This window comes from Amia ocellicauda, chromosome 16 (genome assembly GCF_036373705.1).
Source record: "Amia ocellicauda isolate fAmiCal2 chromosome 16, fAmiCal2.hap1, whole genome shotgun sequence".
NCBI classification, from domain to species: Eukaryota; Metazoa; Chordata; class Actinopteri; order Amiiformes; family Amiidae; genus Amia; species Amia ocellicauda.
Window position 1 is genome coordinate 9,267,161 of NC_089865.1, and position 24,925 is coordinate 9,292,085.

Here is a 24,925-nt window from a genome sequence, read left to right on the forward strand (position 1 = left end):
ACACCTGTTTGTTGCTTTTAGTTGAAGGTAGAAATGGTAACTTAACGGTTGAATTTAGTCTATATTCTATAAGTCCATGGTGACAGCACTTAACACTAGTCTTTTTTGTTTAATGCCGATTTAGAAATCTACAGGAGACAAAGTCAATCCTAACAAAACAATCTCTTTGAGTTTGGACACTAAAACACACATAAAAATAAAATGTACCAGTATATTGTAACACCACAATTTATTTCATAGCATATTCATCATCATATATGGAGGTTTATCTATTATTTTCTGTAATAAGTAAATATTGATAACAAATAGAATGCACATTTAATTTCATACATGAACAGACAAATTGACATTTTATGATTATAGGCATGCATAAGGGGTTTTGTACTTTGAATCAGTAGACATAAACTCCTTTTTGTATGCATGCTTCAATCTAAATTAACACACACTACTCATATCACTTTCATATTTTACTGAAGAAGTTTCAACTTCCACATAAGATAAATTTGAAACGCTGTGGACTAAACACATTTAATTTCAAATACATACACCTGTAAGCTGCTGTAGGCCAAATGTGATATTGTAATAGGAATTATATGCATTACTGGGTCTCTTTTACTTTATAATTTTTCCAGAGACTTATAGCCTGTTTAACTAACCATTAAGTTGGAAAAATTGTGATATAAAAGTCCTTTTGGTGTTTTGAACCTTTTAAAAAAAGAGACATTTAACAGAAGGGAAGGCATGCCAATTGTCAAACTGTCTACTTATAACACATTGCCATGGAAGAGAAGTGAATACCAGTTAAAATGCCCCTGTTAACGATGTCAGTGAAGTAACGTTTTTTTTTCACCGATGAATAGTCGAGGTATGGTATAGACAAGACAAACTGTCATCATCCAAAGTTGTAGATTAATTTCCTGTAATATTTTAACAAAATGGATCAACTTCTTCATTTTCAATTTTTAATATTTTTAGTAGAATGTCTTTATTAATGTATAGTAAAATTATATTCAGAATGGTAAATTACAATCCCATTAAATGCATTTCAGCCAGTGTAAATTATAAATTATTATACAAAAGGTCACTAAGCTGTAATAGCAGAATAACACACAGGAAATGAAAGGAAAACCTTTTTGAAAATGAACTTCCTTAGACAATCCATTTGAGTACATAAGCAAATATGCACATACACTAAGTAAATAACTTCATCAGTTGAACGTTTGATTTGTTCTTACATTGATTGAATGCATTAATAAATCATTCAGATCTAGATCTCTAGATTCATTGTCTACAGCAAACAACAGCTGAAGATTTTATGTGATTTTGCATTGCTTATCAATGTTTTGCAGTAAATTGTAAAGTCGGTCATTTCCAGAAAAGGTTTTGAATAATAAAACATTTCAGAACAGCTTCAAAACTAATTAATTGCATTGTAAAATTGCTTTGAATTGTTCATATTGTTTATTAAAAATACATTTTAACAAACTGCATCTGGAAACTGGTAGCCTAAAGCAAAAGAGTTAAAAAAATGTGTGAATTTCAATGTCTAACAGTTTGTTACATTATTCTTGATTTGCGTCCTTAAGGGACCAGATTATTGTATATTATGTAACAGCTACTTACTGTGATATTAATACAAATAATCATTCTACAATGAACTACTATACATTATTTGAGTTAAAACTTCTGGAAAGATGTTTTTTTTTCTGTTTATTAATATAAAATAATTCCTGTGTGATTTATTAGGATAGCAATCCAGTTAGTCTTGTATTAATGTATGCTTAATATTTTACTCACACAATTAGCGAGTGCTTATGTTTAGGTGTGATTTCTTTAAAAAAACCACCTGGTCAAGGTTTGTGCTATTCTTTAAATAAAGGTTAACCAGTCTTGCACAGGAATATTGAGAATGGATTTCATTATGTTTTTAATCAAAGCAGAATATCAAGAGCAGGGTACATATGGCCGTTTTGAATTTCTTTTAAGTTGACAAAGATGTTTCCACACCACCCGCCTTACTGTGTACAGCATACATGGCTCAAGCCTGCAATGTAATGCCTAGCCACAGAGTAATAAGACTGTGAGCTCAAGTGCCCCACAGAGCACTGTAAATATTTGTGTTTCATGAAATCCACAAGTCAAAAGAAAATCACAAACTCTGGATATTTTTCAACACATTATTCTTCCACACTTTTCACAGAACATACAAAGAAGCTCAATAAGAATTAGGGGAAACATAGCTAGAAGTAACATAGTGCATGTCGTGCTTTGTTGCAAGTAAGAATTCAAAGAGCATCAAAACCATATTCATATCATACTTAAAAAATTACATAATATATTCGAGTCATCCTGTGGCCCTTGGACAATCCATAAGCACCATGCCAAGAATTTCACAAGACATCGGGAGGGTGCTTTGTCTCTTATGCTTGCAAATGACACTTGGGAAATAAAGTATAAAATTACAGCAGGTCACCTAGATTTCTAGCCTAATAGCACGGTTGTCCTAGAACACTATTTAGCTGAATGTCTCCAAATGTAATCTGAGACAAATAATCTATAAATAGTCTAACAAAACGCTGAAAGCAAGAAGAGCGCAATTAGTACAACAGATGTCTATACCTCACAATTGTTAACTGTCCACAGCAGTCAATACGATTACTACTAAAGATGGACATGTCCCCTAAATGAAACTCCCCAAATACACTGACACACACACAGACACACGCACACACATTATATTATTTTAAAGATCACACTGTTCTTAATTTTGGACAAATTTTGATGGCAATAATTAATTAGTAGTGCAATCTGTTGTTTTTCCAATTTCGCGTTTGACAGCTGGGACATAAAGACCAGGAGACATCTTCCCTAGTATGTTCATCAAATTAGTTTTTTTTTAAAGAAAGCGAGAGTTTACTCCCACATGTTATGAATATTGCTGATAAATCTGCACTGAGCAGTATCTCAGCCAGTGAGTCACTGTGCATGTACTCAAAGTTCAGTTTAGAAAGAAGACTAAATCTTCCAAATCTGTTTTTAATATATTTTAAAGTAATTTATACTTAAGGCCTTCAACTGAAATTATTGATAATCCTAAAATATTTCCTGTTCCTTACTATTTAATCCAGATTCTTAAAATTAAATTTCTGGACTAATTGCTTTTTAATGTACCTGTTATGGAGTAGTGACTCGTTTAATGAATAAAAAAATAAATTAAAAAAAATGTTTTACTTTGAGGAGATATATATATTTCTTTCATTTTCACATAGGTTATAAATGATTCAGTGGTGGTTTGCAAGAAACCTAAAGGAGCCGCCACAGAGCTTACAAAGGCTGCAAAACAAAAAAATAATTTAAAACCAAGATCTAGGGCCAGATTTAATCCAAATTTTTACCCACCAGCTAATAGAAAACTACAAATCTGTACATAGTAGCGGTTACATTTATGATTAGAAGAAAGTGGCATCTTACTAAAAATGAAGCCACTGAGTTTTCTATTAGCGGGTAGGTCAAAGTTTTGATTTAATCCGGCCCCTAGTCAAATGAAAGGACACTGGCTAAAGGTCAGGTTACATGTTATGCAGCCTTGCAAAGTTTTAATACCAAGATGCAAGAGAAAAAAAAGACCACCTCCATTTTAAGAAAGTAGGAAAGAAGTCAAAGCTTTTTGGCAATGTATAATATGTACAAGTGTGTTTACCCAGTGTGCTACAGATCCAGCTCAGACACAATGGGTATAAGTTTCCATTTGTTTTGAGAGTGAAAGACTGGCCAGACAAAAACAAACAAACAAAGAAATAGCACACCATTTTAAATGAAAATAATGGCACCACTGAATCATATGTGAAATCTATCTAAACACTATTCAAACCTATCCAGGAAATTAGTTCCTGAACTCCAAGATGTTAACATAATAACAAGCTTCCCTCCTTTTAAACATAACATTTTTTGTTAATTAATATTATTTTCGAACAGCCATAGTCCTCAAGACTCGTTTTAAATTACTCGTTTAGTATTTTCTTGCCCTGAAATACCATGTACAATCCTTAAAGCAAATCGTCATATATTCTAAAACCAGAGCAAGTTGTCCTCAGGATATGTATTGCAGCTCAGTGTTGCACAGCCACCCCTTTCTCTGGGGTTACTGTAGGTGTACAGTCTGCCACGTGAGCCATCCACGGGAAGGGAACAACAGCAGTCAAGTGTAGCCCATAGCAACGCATCCTGTCCCGTAGATAATAGCAGGTCAAACCGACACGATTCAAGACCCTACTATTTAAGTGGATTTTTATTCCTGATAAATTCTTTATTGTCTTTGCTCACTAGAAACAGAATTTCAAGGAAGACAGTAGATAGGCTTACAATCACGTAATCCCTGTAGCTAACCAACTGATAACATAATGAATGGGTAGAGGCAGAAAAATGGTTTGCATCCGTTTCTCACTAGACAGGACAAAGCAGACAGTGTTATCGGGTGCGCAGAGAGCCAGGACTGCAGGCAGGGAGACTGCTGAATGTATCCCATATGATTCGAAATAAATCCAGCACTTAAACAGCAGAACTCTCCGTGCTCTGTTGAAATGTATCCCGAGCTTCCAATCTCCCAATGTGTGTTCACTAAAAAACATGTGCGTACATTGGGTCAAGGCTAACGTCTGCACCTTCATTTTCTTCCTTCCAATTCATAACAGAACTGCGTATGAACATGAAACAGACCGAAGCAGGTGCTTCCAGTACGAAAATATCACAACCCGAGTAGTCAATTATCTTATGCAGTGTGTTCTGTATATTAAGATTTATTTCTCTTTCAAAGGTGTGGTACCTGAATAACAGCATGACATTAAGCTTTATGTTGATCTGTCATATTATTAAAAGTAATCATATCATTATAGGCCTATAGCTTTAGTCATAAATGCAAAATGTTAGACCATCTATGTTTGTAACGGTTAAGGTAAGGTTTTTAATGTATATGCCAAGTGAAACTAATGGAATATACAGGCTAATTTAATCCAAGGTTACTATGAGCTAAGGACTCCACAGTCTAGCATGTACAGAGAACTGCCTCGCAGCAAAGAAAAGCAAGACATTTTCATATAGAATTCTCGTAGGTTTATGTATGCTTGGTAAATAGTAAGAGATACGAGACGGGGAGATATCTGATAGCAAACAATCCATTTGGATGTTTGCTAGGCACTGGCAAAGGTAGAATAATTGAAACAATGTAGCTCAAATAAAAATGTTGAGAGCCCATCATGTGATTATTTCTAATTATAAATTGCTTCCATGTATTGTTCACATTGACTATCTGAGTTGTGTAAAGAAAACACATTTGCTGTGAAAAAAACAGGAATCACTTTCTAATACAGAAGAGTCAAGGTTCCTTCCTGATGTTGTAATTTCTTAGCGTTTTCCCATTTGCTCAAATATACACACGATTTGAACAAGAAAACAAACTTTGAACAATGCAGTGAGGAAAGAATTTAGCTGTGTTCCTGTAATAAACTGAAGAATGTGCCCGTTTAATCACAATGCAGGCTAGATTTTCCTGGACAAAGAAAATGTGACAAAAAAGCTGCCATGGTGGCATTTCCAAGATTAGCACTTTATTGTCTGCATTGATCCACTAAGCCATTACCGGTTGCTCAGAAGAATCTGTCAGCACAGTGCTGTACACCTGCAATACATGCTGAGGTAAATGTCACTAATGTCAATTTCAATTCAGGCTGCAATTGCTCTAGTCTAGGCAGTGGGACACAATATACTCTGGGCTGTTGCTGCCTGCACACTGCTGTGGGCAGGCTGAGGATCGGAGACGTATGAAAGCTCTAAAATTCTGCCAAGCCAGTCCGAAAAAAAGGCTTGAGAAATCAATGCTGTTTGTAGTCACTTTATACAGCATCATTAAAGTGAGGTTTTACTGAAACAGGGTACTTGTAAAGTCATCACACATGTAAAATTGCCTGTGCAACAAACCTTGTATCTACCCAGCTAGCTAGCTTTTATTGTCTTCTTCTGATCCTGTATCAACAGGTAGTAATGACTTTAAAATGTAGTATCTTAAAATAGGTGAATGATATGAGGAAATAAAAATAGAATCCATAAGTTTGTATTTTTGAAACTACATTATTGTTTCCATGTATTGACAAAAACAAGACTTTTTCCCTACTTTTATGTTTATTACCTAATAATAAATTAAAACTCCATTAATCAATCAACCAATCAATCAATCAATAAACATGATGCAACTATCAAAAATCCCCCCAGCAGTGACAGTATTTTTGGTTCAGCTGGTGAAGTGGGTCCCCCTCCCTGATTTGTGCACAGTGCTAAATGTCAGTCAGGTCCTTAATGAAATTGAGCCAGACTAATGTCTGCCTATAGTAGTTGTGTTTAAATTGATACAAATTTCCTTTGGGACATTGGCACACAATAGCGTATTATCTGCATTATTCTGTTTGTCATCTTTGTTTGAAATCCCCCAATAACATTTTAGATGCCTCTGACAAAGTCTCAGAAAACAATGTTTATTGTTAATGGCTTTCATTGTGTGACTACTTCCTGGAATATGAAATGACACAATAGAGCTTCATGGCCATGACATAACAGCGAGATACAGCATCTGGTGAAGAAAACGCTTCAGCTCCCACATGATAATGCATGCAAATATAAGGTCAAAACACATTAAAGGGTTGATTACATCCCCTCGAAATCATACAGCAATTTCCCTGGAGAAAAGCCCTGTTGGCTTTCAGTTCTAAGTTATTTTCCTTTGACACGGTGAAATCTGCTCAAATTGCTGTGCCATGTAGCAAATAACGGGTGATGAGGGCTCTTCAGAAATATATCTGAAAACATCAATGCTCTGTCACTTGCATCCTCATGTGACTCTAAAAAGAGAAAGCTACAGCAGCAATCAATTCCCACCATTAGAATACCCATCCCTTCCAACAAGCTATTTGTGGCACTGTATTATTTTAACAAACCTTATTAATGCAGAAAAGGTAGCCTGAACAAAACCATTCTTCATTACTCATGATATTTCTGTGTAGGGAATGTTAGGAACATGTTTCAGTCAGTTTAGAAACATAAACCAAGTTATTGTATTATATATATATTATCTACTATAAAAGCTCAATCACTAGATGCTGTTTGAGAAAAAGAAAGTCCCTTAAACAGCTCGAAGCACTGAAATGTCTAGGCATGATGCTGTCCAAAGCCAAGGAATAAAGTAAATACTGTCGAACTCAGTACATAAACTACAGCAGTCAACATTGGGTTGTTTTTAGCATCCAAAAATTGCTAAGAGTCTGTTTAGCTTTGTTCTGATCTTAATTTGTTTTATTTCTGTAACTATATGATACTAGGTAACGTATATATCCCACTGTGTTGTTAATTCCATGTGCGCTGTAAGAATAAATATTTAAATTGTATGATACTATACCCACTCTCACACGTTTTCCTTTTGAATACAAATATACAAACAAAAATGTTAGTTAGTGTTAAATTGCTTTCTATAATGAAAAAAAAGTATTTAAATATCTGTTAATTTAGGGGGATATTTCATTTGATATTTCATGCTCTATGCACACATACCCATATAACAATCTCATAAAAGAAATGAAATAATCCTTAAAACCACTTCATAATTCATACAAAATTGTATATGCCACGTTCCATTAAGTAATTTATCCAACATCTTTATCCAAGTAGATTTATATGGTTTTACAAACACTAGCATACAATGTTTTTACATACACAAAACATAATTCGGTATGGTAATTTAATTCATGAAATAATAATCCACACATTACATTGAATTACGTTCAATACTAACATTTTATAACAAAGTCATGAATTTTATGAATTCAGCATATTATATCACAAAGCAGTTTTAAAGGCTTACGAATGTTGTTATTAAACAAATGTAATCTTCAAGGCATGAAAGTGTATCATCCAAATTAAGTTTTAAAGATTTTAGCATTTTATTTTGTAGTATATTAGTATTACGTAAAGCACAACAAAAATGACATACAAATATTTCAGCATTGTTATACAAATATGAATGAAGGCTGTACAGATTAAGAACATTTGGTTATTTTATATGCTGTAGAAAAGGGATACAAAAGGCAGGTTCCCTTATTTGTTGTTACATAACACCAAAAATACGGAGCCGCATCTAACACTGAGTTTGCCCTGCTTGGTACATGAAACCGAGGCAACTGTGGGTTGATGCATTGGCTGGAATAAGTTATCTACATGCATTACGAATCGATGTGTGAAAGCTACCACTGAAAAGACACTACATTTAGAAGTGGGAAAACATCATAGCCAGATATAAGTGTAGCCTACTCTCTTAAACATGAATGTTTCCCAAATTTGTGACGGTTACCTTTCTAAATGAGGAGTACAATTACAAATCTAATCAAAATTTCACGATTGTCATTTTCTATTTATTTTACTGGACAAACACCCACAGCTGAAAGAGAAGAGAATCACAAGGTACAAATTTACATCTCTATTGCACAGCCACTCGTGAACTCCTCACTACACCTGCTTCTCCGAAATGTACACCTAATTAGACATTAAATAAGCCTTTGATCAATAGAGCCGACCTTCAGAAAAGTCAGTTCTGCTCATTTATAGCAAGACTAAGTACTAACAAGTGTTGTTTTTAGAATTAAAATGCTAACGACCATAATCTTTCATCTTGTTTTGCTACAGATGTTGGCGATTGTAAATATGGGCTGCTTGGATTTTGGGCTTTTTTCTGTATTGGGAAAGTTTAGCAGGACATCATCCTATTGTAGTTAATCCAAGTCATTTTATGTACTCCTTCAGAAAAGAGAAGTATTCCCTATCAATGATAAAGCAAACTCATCTTGATTTTCACAAATATTAATTTGTTATGTTCCATAAATATATCATAAACACCAATCAACTATAATTTTACACATTCAAAAGTTTGAAGGAAAAATGTGTATTGATTAAGTTACTATTATTTTACTTCCCATTGTTTCACCAATAAATAAACAAATCCAGTCACACAGTCCTGTTCAAAAACCAGTTATTTCACCAGCAATTGTTTTTGCTTGTTTTTTGCTGTGTGCATTTTTGAAACACTCCTGGTATAGAAGTGGTTTAAGGTTTCTGTAATATCAGTTAATATTCAATCAAATCATTACCTATAAATAATGAAAATAAAAAGCTAAATAAAAGATACTACATTTGACAAAATGGTTACTAGTAATTTCTCTGTGAATGATGTTCAAGAATTAATCATTTTTAAATCTATAAGCAAAACTCAAATAGTGTGTACCAAAGCATATAGCTCAAAGCTATGCACTTTCTTCCATCTGTTATAGTCTACCATATGGTAAATAACCAACTTTCATGTACTCTCACTGCTATTTCATCAAAACAGAGAGAACTATTAAAAGCAAAGATGTAAAAAAAAAGATGAAATTTCTATTATACAATTAAATGTAATGCAGTGAGAGCCTTAATGACAAGCAGAGCATTTGCACTGCCTGTAAGTTCAGTAACAAAACCCTTAACAGATTTGGGTGAGGTTTTTTTTCACCATAGCATCTTGCCAAACATAAACCAAACAGATCCACCTCACCATCCTTAGCTCAATAAAATAAATACCTGTCTTTCTTGTTGTGATGAAAAAGCTTGCCAGCATGCCACTTTGATGTCTCCATAAACAGATGTTCAATTGTGATTTGCCACTTCACAACTCTGTGGTACAAGTATGCCAAGCACACTGATGAGCAATTATCCTCGTCCAATCAGTCGGCAGATAATTTTCAGCAGGCTGGCTCATGCATGCAGAAACAAAAGGATAAAAAAACAGGCTTGTGCAAGGAACAGCCCTAGATGATCCAATTAGCTGGAGTTCAAACAACAGCCCCTTCTGCTACGGCTAAATATCAGATATCAGTTGGATCAATTCAAACAGCTTAGGAAGGACCAAGGATGGTTTTGCCTCTAATGATTAGTGCTTTTATTCTGGATTCTGCAAAAACTCCACCCGAGAGAAAAGAAAACTTTTGAATTTTTATGAAACGAAGTACGTAGTGAACATGAAGTCAAGCTTATAAGCAATCCAATCATCAGGACAGAAATTCTTCTTTGACCATTAACACATGGTCCCACTTTACGATGCTTACAGGTAATTCATTCAGTCTCATAGCTTGGCACTATAATGTGCTTCAGATATCCCCCGGGAGAACACATTAAATGGATTTGAACTGATTAGATTATCAGATAGAAAACCCAGATAACTTGCTCTCCTCCCTGAGCGTTGCACACAAGGCCACAATTATACTCAGGACCAGCACACCCAGAGGCATGGCTTGTTACGTTTCATTCATGACTACCTCTGTGTGCAGAGCCATTGACACAAACACAAAAATCATCACGATGTTTAACATATTCTTTTCCTGCACAACAGGCCCAGCAGCAACTGACATTAGTATGAGGATTTTAATGTGGAAACAATTTATTGTTAAAGGAATCAATGGACTCAAATGTTTCTGTTTTGGTGGAGGCACACATCAGCCCAAAGCTATCCTGCTGGAGAAAGGCAGCACTACTCCAGATTCACATATTAAGAATATCAGAAAAAAATTACCTAATAAATCCATTTAAAGGCCTGAGAGCAATTTGAAAGTCTGTATGTCATTTGTGTTACAGAGGTCTTTTTTTAAACTCTAAAGTCAAACTTGCAAAAGGATACCACATGTTTTCTACTCATCCAATCGTCACTTCCCTCTTCAAATGCTGCTTCTTTATGCAGTACCAGATGTATTGCCGGACAAATAAATGTACTGTTGTGCTTAATTGGCTTTAACACAGCGTTATTCATAAAAGAAATATGTTTTTGTAATGAAAATTATAATAATATAGAATCTTTTAAAAATAAAAATTTGAAAACAGACATAAACATTCATTTTAATCAATATTAAATTATATTTGTACCTACAGATTTTATTTAAACCCATCTGCATTCAAGACTATATACATGAAAGGGAATTGCTTACAAGCTTTCATAAATTCATCAATAAATCAGCATTTACATATTTTTTTATGACTTGATTACATATGCTTGTTTTCAAAAGAGGTGCGGGTTATGCAGGTTTTACCGAAATTAGCTGTGCAAGTAAGTCTTAAAAATAGTTTCACTCTCCTAGAGGATTTTAAAATGCCCTACAAATTTTGAAGTAACTTCCTGTTAACTCACCAGGTGCCATAACCTATGTGATAAGGAGATAGCAGACAAACTGATAGCAGGATATCTACTTCAGTCCAACCGTGTGTATAACAACATAGTATGAAAGTCATATACACATGACAGTGAGAAAAAAGAAAAGAAGACTCTCGGGTCATAAAGTCAATTTTAAAATATTAACTTAGTCTCAACTGGGAATATCATTGAAAGAGCGATGTTAATTCCTTGTTATAAAAATAACCTTTTCAAATTATTTTTTCTGAAAGATTTAAAAAAGAAGATCTTGGGAATTCTGTGAAATTAGATATTGCTAAATCTCCCTTTTGAGCAAATCAAAATGTTAAGCATTTCTTTAATAACAGAATAAAGGAGACACAGTCCTTAATGGCCATAATACTGCTATTCTTATACACTCTTTTCCCTTTCTGCACATTTAAATCTCCACACCAGTAACTCTACTGCTAATCTGCTAATTCTCCAGTAGATTTTCATGTAGTTCATTCACTGTATGCTTTGCTGGATTTTATTATATCACACATTAGCTGAGGGATAAGGTGGTAGGAATCCTCAAAACAACTTTTTTTTTTAGCTCTAGCTTTAATTTCTGCTGGTAAACTTTAGAAGTGTATCTTTTAAGACATACTCCTGGTCTCAATGATTGGAGGAATATTAAGTAATCGAGACAGTGTTACAAGACAGATATCCCATTGGTCTTCCTCTGTTGAATTTGGGAGTGAAAAGACCAATGTTGTCTCAAGTTCATGGTTGTCTCAACTTCCAACTTTACCTGCCCGAGAATCAACTCGCAAAAGTAAGGCAAGCAAGAAGGGTAAAAAACATAGAAAGAATTTGACAGGACAAAAAAGAAATGTGTTTTCTTCATAATTTGCGCACAATGGTAATTTGTTGTGACATTTAGGGTGTTTGGCAGCAGGCAGGGAAGCCGTGAATGTGTTGTGCTAAACATCATCACAGGTTTTCACTTCCACTAATAGATTGACATTACTGCTGCTAAGCTGCTGTCATGCTGTTCAATAAAGACTTCTCTAAGTATTTTAAAATTATTCAAAAGACACATTTAAAAAGGAGCACCACACAAATCAACCACATGCTAAGAGGAAAGGCAATAATATCACCAAAAATACTCAACTATATCACATCTAATTAGGTTCTCAGAGTTAAAGGGAAGGATGTCAGGCTACCTACAAAAAACCCGAAACTCCCAAAGGGAATCAGAGTATTTGAGAACTGAGATTAGTTTAGGAAACATAGCCAAGAATAAGCTATATCTGTCTTCATGCATTACATTTCATCCCCCTCAATTAAAAAGGGTCTACTCACTCAGGCCTCTATGACATTCTCAAATGATTTACAGCCTTGACATATTATCTTTCCAAACTACGAGAAACGTCCAAAATGTAAGAGGGGGGGCCACCAGTATAGTCTAAAACTAAAACTGATCTAGAGGTAACAAAACAATGATGTAACGGAAACCATTTCATTGTAACACTATACCGTCAAGTGTTGTCAACCAGTGCATACACGACAGCTTCAATTTATCGCATTTTAATTAGGAAGAGCTGTCAAACAGTAGTGTGTACAATGAAATTAAACAAACAAAACCTTTAATAAGGTGGGGCAGTAACACTGGGACTGTCTTTCTTTCTAGGCTGCCTTATTCAGTCACAGTATGTCAGCAGGTATCCCTACAACTCAAGGCCACCCGTACAAGTTGTAATATCAATATGTTTACTTGAGAGCAAGAGTTTTTTTTCAAAGGCACTGAAAAGTTTTAAAATCCCAGTCCTGTACCTCGAGTGATGTCCAACATCCAATGCAAACAGCTAAGCTCCTTGTTCACAGTGCGAATCTCAAAGAATCACCGCATCCACCAAGACCTTTCTACATTTATGCTCGGTTTCATTTCTCCTTCCTGGGGAGAGATAGCCATGTCTTGCTGCTTTGTCAAGTCTTGTTAGCAAATGAGGGAGAAAGAAGTGTGTTGGTATCAAACTCAGACTCACAATTAGATATGAGAAGTTCTTTTTTTTCTTTTCAGAACTGTCTGTATTTAGTAAAAGGGAGGAAAAAAATTTAAAGACAGTTAGCCCAATTTCTTCACAGCCCCATGGTCAATGGTGGGAAAATCTTTAGCTTCATGGCTTATAATTTTGTTTTTTGTGGTCCATACAAATTATATTGTTGTCAATATGAAACATGTACTGTTTGAATGCTGTTATAAGTTCTTCTTAATAGAAAACAATCTAAATAGTAGCCACTGTCTGCATACATAAGAAACATAAGAAAGTTTACAGATGAGAGGAGGCCATTCGACCCATCGTGCTTTTTTGGTGTCCATTAATAACTGAGTGATCCAAGGATCCTATCCAGTCTATTTTTAAATGTTCCCAAACTTTCAGCTTCTACCACATCGCTGGGGAGTTTGTTCCAGATTGTGACGCCTCTCTGTGTGAAGAAGTGTCTCCTGTTTTCTGTCTTGAATGCCTTGAAGCCCAGTTTCCATTTGTGTCCCCGGGTGCGTGTGTCCCTGCTGATCTGGAAAAGCTCCTCTGGTTTGATGTGGTCGATGCCTTTCATGATTTTGAAGACTTTATGATACAGATATTTAGAATACATCTGAAATTGTTTGTGTTTTATAGTTATTTGGAGTTTCCTTGTGGACCCAACACTCCTTTGCATTCCCAGTATATAACATATTGAAGCCACAGCATGGATTTTGTGTTTATTTTTTGTAGAAATTAATATCAGTCTTATTTGGTACAAATGTAACGTCAATGGAACAGTCCTAAGATTTGCCTCTTCTTCCAAAAGAAAAACACAGAAAACATAAAAATAGAAATATATATTATTCTAAATTAATTGTTAATAAGTCATTGTTAAAATGTATTGTACTTTAACATAAAAAACAAATATGTTTCAGCTGCTTCAAAATTCGAGAAATAACTAGTTGTAACCCTTTGTGGTTCACTATAACCAAATTTAAAATGCTGTTCTTGTCAGTGGCTCCCAGAGGAACCATTCTGTCCAAAAAATATTATGTGTCATCTCAATTATGGTTGGCCATGGCCTGGTGTAAAACAGAACACCTGGCATTCATCCACTCCACACAAGCCATGAGCAAAACATCTGTGAAGGTATGATACAAGTCACCCAATGCTGTTGCTGTAGCAACAACTACATAGCAACAGACTTTGGTATATTTGGAATTGCAATAGCTGGGAAGAGGAATCAGTAATACATGTGATTAATACAAAGAAGAAAAAACATGCTAAATAGGGTAATGACTACTTTCCAATTATGGACTTCTCTGCATGCTAAATCCTATTCATTATCTGACTCACAACAATCCATTTTCGCTTCTGGTCAAATATTATACCACAGTAAGGACTCAGATGTATGCTGTGCAAAGGATAACATGTGACTAAATCATATGCATTATCTGGGTCACAACAATCAATTATTTTACAATCACACAAAATGTGCATGTGCCACACCATTTAAGAGTGGTGATGAAAGGGCTGGGACTGTGCACTGCTCCCTTTCAGTTCTGCTATGGATCATGTCCATTAGCTCTTAATCCAAACAGCATAATATATATAAAAACCATCAATTAAAAAAAATATTACATTTAAAAAAAGGCAGGCAAAAAAGAAAAGAATGCAAAAAGCTGAGGAAAATGTAAATCACATTTGAATTACATCACATTTGACCTTCTAATAACCTTATTGATATACACCCAGGATATTGTTGTTGGAGTTGGGAGGAAATTAAGCCTTCCTAAAGCAATGCAACTATAGGAAATGCTGTTCTGCTAGCGTCTCACTCAAAACATCTACTATAGGTTTTGCACAAATATGCTGGGTCTATACATTGGGCTTAGAAAGGGAAAAGGCTGAAACTGGAACAATTATATTAGGATAATACATTCTGAGAAGTATTTTTTACCCAACATGACGTAAGTAAAAATATAATAATTTAAGGACAGGGGTTCAGGGTGTTTTTGTTGGTGAAAGCTGACACCAGCCTTTTTAACATTCACCATGGCATAACACTTCAACTTGCTTATTAAGGCTGAAAAAAAGGTAAGTAATGCTGGAAATGTCATCCAAATAAATTCTAAAATCAATTTTCTCCTGTGCAGCTCTCCTGTATTACTCTGGCTGTCTATCAGCCTCTGCCTTGATCTAACCTCGGTGCATTCAAGCATCCTGGTATGCCAATCTTTCTCACTCTGCCTATTTCAAAAATGTTTCCATGACAACCAAATTAGTCTTTCTGAACATCACAAACCTGGCAAATTAAATTGTTTCTCAGAAATAGGCAACCCTCCATTATACTCAGTCCCTCCTATGTTTCTTATCTCTAAAAGATGCTCAATGCAAAAGGGCAGACACAGCTGTTGCTAGTAGCAACAGTCCACACTGACCTGCAGTTAGTGTGTCACAGGAGAAACATTTCTTACAAATCTGAAACACGACAGGCAATGGAATGAGACAAATGTAAATCAAAAAGATGGCAACTTAGAGTCTAGATCTGCTACAGTACACAGTGATAATCCTGGTTTTACAAAGCTGGGAGCCTCTTTCTGAGAATTGGAACAGATACAGTAGGGCTCATGTGTTAGCCAGAGCCATAGGACTGGCACCTTCACAGAGAGCTGACTTTCCACCTTTTGACTCGTACTAATTCAGTCCCAGCAGGACTCACTCCATTTCAGTGCCACCCCTTGGCCTTGGATAAGAGATGGCCCCATCTCATCATTATGTCTGGCCAAAGCCACTTACATCACCAGGCACTGTGGAGTCCCCAGAACAAACAACATCACCAATTTGTAACAAAGGAATAACTTGTGGAGCCATCGTAACAATTCCAACTTTACATCAATGTTTATGTCAGTTTAAATTACTATTTGAATTAGAACATTTTTGCAATCCCACCACATTTTGAGATGTTATTCATACATATTGTTGTATATAGTGCATCGTGTTTTAATGTTCTGAAACTAATATTTTGGAATTACATTTGAATGAAATTGAGATTTTGGCAGGTGGAAGAGGTCAGATTTGACATTCTTTCAAATGACAGGTTTGTGAATGCGGTTATCTGAAAGAGAGAATATCACCCAAAGGGGACCATGTGACATTGCGTCAGCAGCAGACGGAATTGCCACAAAATCTGCTGCTGATTTCCCATAGTCCCCTTTGGGTCATTCTCGAAATGAAAGATGACTAATCTTATTTCTAGTTGCAGGCTCATCACAATCTACCCTAACCACTAGCCTAACTATGTTCATCTTGATGATGTAGTATTCTGAAGAAGAATAAAACTGGCAAATAAACGACTCTATGTCATGATAAAACTTCTAACCATCTGGCAAGCTCTTCTGCCAGTTTGGAAAAGGATTTGGAAAGCAACCCAAGACATCATCCTACTCCAGAATGCAATCTGTTCAGTGAAGTAGTCGTGAAAAGTGAGAGAAAACCATTAAAGATGCAATTGCCTCTAAATGGGCTGGTACACAAGCTCGCACCTCGCAGAAATGCTCCCTTACCATTTTTTTCTTCATTTACATTTGTCCATGTTTATATTATATTAAATTGCCTCCTGTAATTTTAAATTGTGTTGGTTAGGTTCCAATGGAGAATATTATGCCTGTACAACAACAATGACAGGAAAATAAAACATTTCAGTGCAGGAATGAAAAATGTATAATAAAATCACGCCATTCATAACTGTGAATAATGAAGAATAGGATCACTAGAATATTACACTGTTCTGCACTGTTTATTTTTTAACATTCTACACCTTATTGAAATGATTTCCTAATTTAATGTAATCAATAAATGATTTACATCGCATCATTTTCAGAAGAACCTTTTTGGCCTCCTTTTACTCCTCTATAAACCAAACTTCTTCCAATCATATATTTCATTAAGTTACGCCGTGGACTTTCCTGAATTCCTTAGAATTTTCCTCAGTCTCAAATGTTCTATTTGAGCTGGGACATTTGCTCCAAAGGCATTAGGAAAACTTATTCCAACCACAGCCTGATCAGCAGCCTACAGGAAAACCAGCAGAAAAATAACTGTCAAACATTATGATAAAGCTACTTTTGCAACTCATTGCAAAGTAGTTCATCAATCTGAAACAAGACTGAGTATATATTCTTAATGTGCCTCTTCCTAGACCTATAGTATTCGATGTACTTCTGATTAATATACTTTTCAATGTTGACAATCATTTGTCATTGTCTTGCCCTGAATGGAAAGAAAAGCAGAGATTCCAAGGTTGCCTAGAGTGAAAAATGTATAACGTGAATTAAAATTATCAAATAAAATGCTATGGTTTTAAAGCTTTTGGAAATATATGTATACTGCAAATAGTAACAGTAGATCTGATTGTCTCAGACTCTTTATCTCATGCACAAAAAAACAAACAAAATTCAATTATAATGGTTATGATTGCTCTGGAATCAAGACAAGCATGCATTAATTGTAACTTGACAAGCCAGGAAATTCGGGTGCATAGGTAAAGGATGGACGTGAAGCCCACATCATACTTTCCTACTTCAATAGAATATGGAAGATCTAAAAATGCACTTTAAATCAATCTCAGTAAAGACTTTCTGCCATGTCTACAAAACAATTAGAACTCAAACGTATAATCAGCCTTATATTCTTAAACAAAGCTGTTTACAAGACGAACAAAATGTAAAGAAAAACATCTGCATTGAGTCCAATCAGCATACTTTTGCTGACATTAACTGTAATTGAAATAAAGATTTACTTTATGATGTGGCTGTGCATTCTGTACTACCAAATACATTCATCTTTTGAGCAGGGAAATCAAACAGGCCCCTTCAACAGAATCACTCCTTAGTCTTGCGTTTGAGACAATTATTAGCAGATGTTTTTGTGGCTGAAAGAGAAGTCACCCTTATTTCAATTTCAGATTGATTATGAGTATAAACATAATGATGATCCATTATTTAAGAGTGTTCTAAATCATACACTTTCAAAATCAATCATGGGTATCTGTCAGAAATAGCTATGATCCTCAGTGTATGGAAACATTCACATGCAGGAATCTGTGAGAAATATGGTACTGGGATTTAACATGTATATGGGTCCAACCACAGTTATTTTCAAATGTATCACAATGGGCTTTTAACGTATCCTTATTCTAATCGTACAAACAAGCCCAAATCCACACAACAGAAATGAACTGCCAAAACAAAATGGCTCCTTCTTAACAATAGCTACCAATGGCATCCTCTACACAGCTCATTCATGGATATTGTCCAAGGTGTACTGACTGCTGGCATAGCAAGCACTTTTCTGAGTTATCAGAATCTGAATATAAATAAGATGAACCATTAAAGCGTACAGCTCTCCTCAGCTGAGCAGTGTGATTGAAATATGGAATATGTCACTGAGTGAAATGCAATTTGACATTCTTTCCACACTTGTAAACAGATCAAATTGCAGGAAAGGCTAGAGCCATGGCTTTCTCGAAGGAAACCATTGAAACCCTTTCTCCAAGGAAAGTTTTATTTTACAAAATGTTTTTTAAATATATTGAATTATGCCTACACAGCCACATGTGCTTCTATAAAACCATACTTGTTCTTTGCTTTTCACAATATCTGTAAGAGGAACACCATACAAAAAATTATCATCATGAATGGAGAACTAAACTACTTTAAAAAAACATCACTGTTAGGTGCTTTAATTATTTTTATTCAGTGCTTTTGAATATTTGGAAGAGAATTATCCCCTGTATTTAACCATAGAGCATGTAACCTCACAGTAATGGATGGATTTAATGGAATAATTAAATCATCTTATGTTCAAAACTACACAAACTAGTTTATAAAAGTTACGAAAAAGGTTTTCAACTAAGAACTCAGACAGTTACTACAAACAACTGTCTAGTCTAGATCTAGTCTAATTCCAAGTTCTAGATTGGAATTAGAATGTATAATTTTAAGGTTCAGCTTTTGTCACATTACTGTACTATTTTATGGACTGATTGTCATGCAGGTGTATAACAGTAAACACATTTACTCATTTGTATTTGTGTGTGTGTGTGTGTGTGTGTGTGTGTGTGTGTGTGTGTAAGAGCTATTCCCCTACAAGGTACTTTGATCTTCAGAGTGTTTTAAAATGTTTTGAATGATACCCGCAACAAGCTTCAAATTTCTGTACCCTCAAAGCTATGTATTGCTCTGCTACTGTTGCATTCCAGCCGTTTACCTCCAACTTCAGCATTAAAGATGTTGTACGGAGACCAATACAATGTCGGTCTATTTTTCAGTGAAGAACCATTTTTGTAATTTTATTTTCATAAGACATGCTTTTCCTGTACAAGATATATTGCTAGGCATTTGCCAATGTCATTAAAGTCTGCCTATAATAAAATTAACTAGGACAGACTGTAGTGTTGTAAAAAAAAAATCAGTTTCCCAGACCAAGAACATTTAGAGATTCAATTGTATAAGTATAAGACATCTTGGGATTTTAGGTATTGCTATTGGACTATACTGAAAGTGTAAGGCTGAATTATGAGAGAGGGTAAGTAGTTAAAGCATTTTGTTTTTTCAATTTAGTTTTTCTGTCCTCTGGAAAATAAACTGGATTTACACCACTGTTCCAACAAAGCATGGTTGGTCTTAAGTTTTTATTTAAACTATATTTCCATTCCGTCATATTAAAAAATAACTTTTTATTGTCCTACTGTTCCCTGGGAAAACTTGTATAATGTTCAAAAAACAGCAGGTCTCTTTTCCCAGATCAGGAATAAATGAATGAATTAATACATTATGAATGATTAAAACCAAGCTGGATGTTAACTGCAATCAAACACTGTCTAATGCTATTGAGAACATGTCACTTTTGTAATACTGGGGACATATATTTTAAGATGCCAAATTAAACAAACAAACACAAAAAACAAAAACATTTTAAGTAAAAGCAAAATTAAGATATGAAAGCATGCAGCAGGCATGACCCTACAGACTCAAAGTGATCTCTCATTGTGTAGGTTAGTTGCACCGAGCTGCAGCAGTTCTGTGAACTTGTACAGTGATGACACCACTTTCTTTTAGGTGTTGTCAGTTATTCTGCCAATACAGATCACAAAAGACATGCACAAACACACCCACCCATATTAATGAAAATCAAAGCAGCACAGAGAGAGGGAGATTCATGTGCGGAAAGTAGCAGCCTACATATAAAATATTATTTACATAAGAGCACTGGACATTTCTATCAAGTAAATTGAAATGATAAGATGTCCAGCACTTAGTGGTAACAGTCAGCTGCCTCAAATAATTGTTTTCAGCTTCTCATTTATTACCTAGGTGTTCAAAGCCTTGCGTCGCTCCAGTATCCTACATATTATGTGGCACTGTGGTTAAAAAGGAGGCTGAAATCCTGGCAATGCTGGTTTCAAATTTCAGACTGACTCACCCTGTGACTGGTAAAGTGGAACCAGGACCCCAAAGCAAACAAATGTTGCATGGTACTAATATGTATATGGCGGAGTACAGTTTACTCCAGTAACCTTAAAGAGCATAATTCTATAGTTGAAGACTTGCATTTCAGAAGAGTACAGCACTCTCTCCAGGAGCAATAAATATAGTTGCATAAATCATGGAAAAGAGAGAAGTCAGCAAAAGTGAACAAGGAATTTTATACAGCATTGCATCAGTATATTTCAGCAGCCAACAGACAGTTGTTTATTATACCATTGAACAATATTATACCCAGGAGAAGTCTGTATATTATGATCTTTATTATGGTATAACACAAAAAAGCAGGTGGATGGGAGAATATATTGAAGTGTGTATTACCATCAATAAATTCCATTCCAATACCATTCATAGTTTTAAGAGAGAACATTATCATCCAAAGTAGTCATAAACGAGACTGAAGTTTCAATAAATTACATTTGATGATCTAACATCAGCACGATAAATCTCTCACCAAAGAAGAAGTTGTTTTTTAGGTTTTAGGCCATGTTTTGACGATAATTAGTTTTTAACCTCTTACTTTAAGGTCATTTACTTTTGTCAGCAGCACAACAAAGTATTTTCAGTTCGTTGTGGGTCTCTGCCAGGTTCTTCCGGTACACAAATGCTTTCTCATTCACGCTTCCTCCTATGACTCGGGTGGAAGTCGCGTGGCCACAGTCCATGTTTCTGTCGGTGTCTAGAACTGCCTTCCAAAGCAAAAGGCTGTCGCTAAGTAATTTTTTATTATTACTAAGAGTTGAATTTCCTGAAGAGCTTGTACTACAGAAATATAATCTGCAATATTGAAAACATATTTTTTAATTTCAGTGCAAAACATGAGAAGATTCATCTTGCAAGATGATCAGTACTATGTCTGAGAGGGAGAGGAGCTTTTAAAGATGGACAACACAGGAACGTTTCACTGTCTGCCAAAATCAGAAATGGAACACCAAGAGAAACACTATCGTTTCAGATAATGGGTTTTATCTTTTTTTTGCCTGTGTTTACCAGAAATGTCTGAGCCATTCCTGTCATTGCCAGGGTTACAATTAAAATAGGGATTAGTTACATTCTTAGCCATCATAGCTTTAACTTTAGAACCAAAAAACTACATGCTTTAAAAAGTTAAAGTGTGTTTTTTTCTTTAATTCTGCTTTAATAGTTACTATATCAAGACATGAGACCTCATGGTTTATTTTTTAAGCTAACATAATAGAAGTCTAGCCCCTTTGGAAGCAGCCTGACATAGTTTTGCTGTGTGAGATAAATTAGTCAGCTTCTTGTGCAACTTATTATAGCAGAAGGTCGAAACAATGACATGCTAAAGCTCTGATGTAGCTCAGGATAAAAGCAAGAACCAAACCTGAATGATCTTGTTGCACATGATGGTGGTACTTTTAATGAAAATGTGTTTGCCAGATTTCAAAACAATAAAATATACAAGGAGAGCCGTAGAAAGGCATCTTCATTACAAATATAAGCATTCCTTTTTTATTTTTTAAGCATACTCTTTCACGAGTCAGCGTCTGGGATTTAAAAGAACACAAGCCATATAGGCCTCTAGACTAATATACTTATTTCCTTTCAGCCTAAAATATATAAAACATTATTTGATTAACTCAATCCATGTGAAGAGTATGAAGAAAAGTGTCACATAAAGCTTAACTAGATTTGACACTAATAACTGTTTCCACCATAATCCATCCTTTACAACCCTAAGCTCTTGATAAGAAAACCTGCAAGGCCAAACATCAGTACCTGTGCCTACCTGGGCAACTACATCAAATACTCAGTTATACAGTGTCTGAGCCATGTAAAACAATGTCATATATCACATTCACAACACAAAACGTAATTAGTCTGTTCAATTCTACATAACCAGGATGTTATTGCATCTATTCACTGCTTAGTCATAGCAATTCAGTTTTGTCATTTTTTTAAGTCAATCTGATGAAGTAGTAAATTCCAAGAGAGAATGAAATAGTCTGTGTATTCAATGTGAAGTGGTACTCTGACACTCCAAGGCAAGGGCAAACGTCAAATAATCCGGCATCATATTCTCACACAGACTTTTTTTAGAACATGCTTCCAAGAGACATGAAACCAAGATATCTCTACAGCACAGACAAGGGACTAAAAGGTGATATTGTTGCCGTTGCATCTATTATCAGGCTATGGCACCAGAAATCATGCATCAAGGGCGAGACAGTTTAAAAAAAAAAAAAAAAAAAGCAGGATTTGACAACCCCAGCATTTATAATGGATTTCGTCAAGTAAACCACAAAAGTCAAAAGATTCAAGGTGAAATCAGGAACATATTCATGCATTTTGTTTTCAGCTTTTTGGGGAGGGGGCAGAGGGGTGAATGTATGTGGAACACAGTAAATGCCATTCCAGGCCTAGCTGACATTTGTGCATGTTTATATTGTTATTGTTATTATTATTACCATCATATCAAAATATGATACACAGTAGAAGTGGCAATAAGCAAAGAAATATTCATTAGGAAATGCTAAATCATCATCTATGCGCTTTGTAAGTGTTCTTATATTCCAGCTTCCAGTCTTGGATCGTTAAAGGACGTCAGTAAATGTGACAATTATGTGGTGGTTTTAGAATATTAACTTATGTTGTCTGGGGGACAACTTGAGAACATTGAACTCATTTCATCTGGAATCCCAACAAGATTCGATCCATGTCTTCCAGAAGCTGGCAAGTAAATCAGCTGTACAATCTCAGCCTGGAACGAATTACTGCAAAGACTCTTTGTGTCCTGTACTGAAGTCACCTTGTCAAAAATGTACCTATTAAGGAAGAAAGTTGTACTAACGGACAGCAAATATATAAAAAACTTAAATGTGCTTATTTGTGACATTTGAAAATACCTCTGTACTCCACTGTAGTTTTTTCACATCTTTGTAACAAAACACTTAGATCTAAGATTTGAATACAGGCATAACTATGCAAATGTCATTGTTTGTTATTTAAAATACATTACCTGAATGAAGGGACAGCCTTGCTCCATTAACACAATAATGATAGTCTTTGTACCTCAGCCACCAAACAAACTATCCCTGGCAAAGTCAGATCCAGCTCCTTTAACCATTAACATCGATGTCCACAGTGAAGGAGATGTAAAGGGGTGTTTCCCTTTCTCCCTGAATCATCTCCTAGGGTTTAATGCAAGGGGCCAAGACATATCAACAAAATTGGGTTCCTCTAGAAGGAAAAGATTAATGTGCTGATGAATGCAAAACAAAAATGCATCAGATTTTGAGGGGGGGTAACTTTGTAATCTTCCAAACACCATATGTAAACTCATGTCTTGCTCTAAAGAAATTGCTTACCCATCATTTCTCCGCTCTTATGAAAGGCTAATCAGGTTCCAAGACCAGGCTATGGCTAATACAGGGGCAGATTTGTTAAAATTAGTGTCTATCATTCGTTTTATTCCTTGATAACTACATAACATATTGAAGGCAGCATGTTTTTAGAATCTCAGAGACATGTGCCGTTTTCTAGAAGAGACATTGGTATCTGTGGTGGATTTTATTGTGAGATTTCATAGACCATACATAATAAATGTGCCCTAAGCCAACAAGTAATGGCAAACACCACAATACATCTCTACATCCTAGTCACAGCATATTAAAGCAACTGAATAAGTTCTTCCAAAACTAATTAGACCATGTGACAATTCGAGAAACTTTTCTTTTTTATGATATCGACGTCACTAATGAATACTCTGAGGGAAAAGCCTCAATGTACTTAATTATTTAGCTAAAAGAAAATATTAATGACTGTGGAAATTAAGCCATTTAATGTGCGGCTCACATCTACTGACCTGGGTTTCGGAAAGGGAAAATTATTCCTTTTTTAGCCTTACCATCTTTTGAGTGAAAGAGAAAAACAGAACTGAACTCTATCATATTTCAACCATGCATTCAAGTTTCTAAATGATATATGAAGTATTTAAAATGATACAATATATTTAGATAGTCCAATATTAATGTAAACATAATCAACATCGAGCTGTATATGCATTTCAAAAAAGAAATAAAACTAAATAATAATAAAAAAAAAAAGTTATGTATGAGGATTTTATAGTGATGCCTGCTTTCCCACAAGATTACAAATCCCCCATGCCCCTTATTTAG

General features: G+C 35.1%; 1 protein-coding gene across 4 annotated transcripts in view; it reads right to left on the reverse strand.

Annotated features, from left to right (window-relative positions):
* The window catches only part of LOC136711964 (kalirin), a 169,884-nt gene that overhangs the window by 112,668 nt on the left and 32,291 nt on the right, over positions 1–24,925 (reverse strand). The gene's annotated exons all lie outside the window — the stretch shown is intronic.